This window comes from Propithecus coquereli, unplaced genomic scaffold, assembly GCF_000956105.1.
Source record: "Propithecus coquereli isolate 6110/MARCELLA unplaced genomic scaffold, Pcoq_1.0 Scaffold18, whole genome shotgun sequence".
Classification (NCBI taxonomy): domain Eukaryota; kingdom Metazoa; phylum Chordata; class Mammalia; order Primates; family Indriidae; genus Propithecus; species Propithecus coquereli.
In genome coordinates, this window is record NW_012142745.1 from 7,583,682 (window position 1) to 7,585,719 (window position 2,038).

Genomic DNA, 2,038 nt, shown 5'->3' on the forward strand with positions numbered 1-2,038 from the left:
ACGAGCATGATCATTATCCCATTTTACAAAAGGGGAAACTGATCCACCTACAAAATTCAGAAGAAATTCGCTGAGGAGCTGTCTCCTTATAATTCAAATTCTGATGCCCTGAGATCATCTCCCTTAAACCTCAGATGACAGGAAGATTGTTGAAGAGCCCTTCCCAGAATAATTAGCATTACAAAAGAGGACATTATTAACCCAAATGAATCTTCAATGAATAGAATACCTAAGAGCATTCATTTGTTTGTTTCACATTTTTTTCTATTTTGAAAAATTTCCAATGACAGAAAAGTTGAAAGACTAGTACAATGTGCATACTTTTACACACACACACACACACACACACACACACACACACACACACGCACACAGTTTTTTATCATGCCACTTCATCTCTGAATGTTTGAACATGTGTCTCCTAAGACCAAGAATATTCTTCTAAAGGATCAAACTCAAAAAAGCAGTCAAATAATCTATAATGATTCAATACTATGGTCTAATAAAAAGCACATTTTCAGATCTCTACAAATGCCCTGATATTAGGTCTTTCCCTAATCCAGGATCCAATCAAGGATGAAATATTGCATTTAGTTCTCACAGTTTCTTTCTTTCTTTTGTTCTTTAAATCTCCATTAACCACAAATATTTCCCAACCTCATTAGCCTTTCAAGACACAGACAATTTCAGAGTCCAGAATAGACATTTTTCCAGAATGTACCTCAGTTTTGAATTGTCTGTTTCCTTGTAATTAGATTGGAGTTAACCGTTTTTAGCAAGGAAACTACATGTGGCGGCCTTTGCAAAGAATCACAGAGCACGTGATGTCAGTTTGTTGCATCACGGGGACTGATGTTTGAGCACTTGGTTTAGGCTTTTTCCTCTAGATTCCTCTACTCTAAATACCCTGTGTACAAGTAGGCAGGGACCACAGGACTTGCCTTAGAATTTTCCGATGCAGGATCAAATCAATTGATTGAATATATTATGTCGCTTGTATTTTCTTAAGAAGAAAAAAAGAGAAAGAAATCTAATTATGTTTTATCAATGTCTAAATGCATTTGACCTAACGTTTTCTCATGTGACCATCAGAATGGTCCTGCAAATCATAGTCATCACTCTATGTCTGATGAGAAAACTGAGTAACAAAAGGTCAAGTGAAGTCTCACGTTCAGAGTGAGAAAGGGCAGATCTGGGACTTGAACCTCTCTCTTCTCAGTCTCAATACAGAGTTCTGTAGGCCTCAGCTACACTCCTGTGGGTGTTCCAGAATAAATAAATACTACACATTTCTTACACAGCTCATCACCACTAGAGGGAGGGAGAGGACCTCCAAAGCTGCTATGGCTACATTTGTTCAAACCAGAAATCATTTGACAGTCACAAGTTTAATGCAGGGAAATGTTTATACATGAATGAATAAAGAAAAAAAATCATTGTGTCCCAATTAGTGTCCCCCCCCACAATTTTAGCTTAAAATAGATGAAATATGCATTAACTATGGACATAATATAACAAGATTAAGGACAGATGTGAATACCAACAAACGACACAATGAGTATATGGCCCATATTTAATGTTCAGTGAGGTTTCATGCGGGAACATGCAGTTAGTTGTTCTTTTACAATATATATTATCTACCTGCGGGCATAAAGCATGGGGTACAGGAACTTATGAAGTAGGTATTAATTATTATTATTTTCCCCGATTCTGTCTCTTCCTTTTTAGAGATCAAAAGTTATGATGGAATGTGAATTTGGCTTTTATTATACTGTGTTGTTTTAAAATTAAAGGCTTCAAAACAAGTCTCTGCACATTACATCTTTACCTACCACAAATAAGATGTCACGTTTAATTCATCCCTTAAAAACTCATTTCCATGGACACACATGGGCAAAGCTAATCTTTATATATTTCCACGGACTGTGGATTATAAAAACGAACCCTATCTAGAGGTCGAACTAGAAGTTTACATTTTTAATTACTCAAAGTAACACAGTACGGTAGTGTCAGCCCCATGAAAACAAGTATCCAGAAT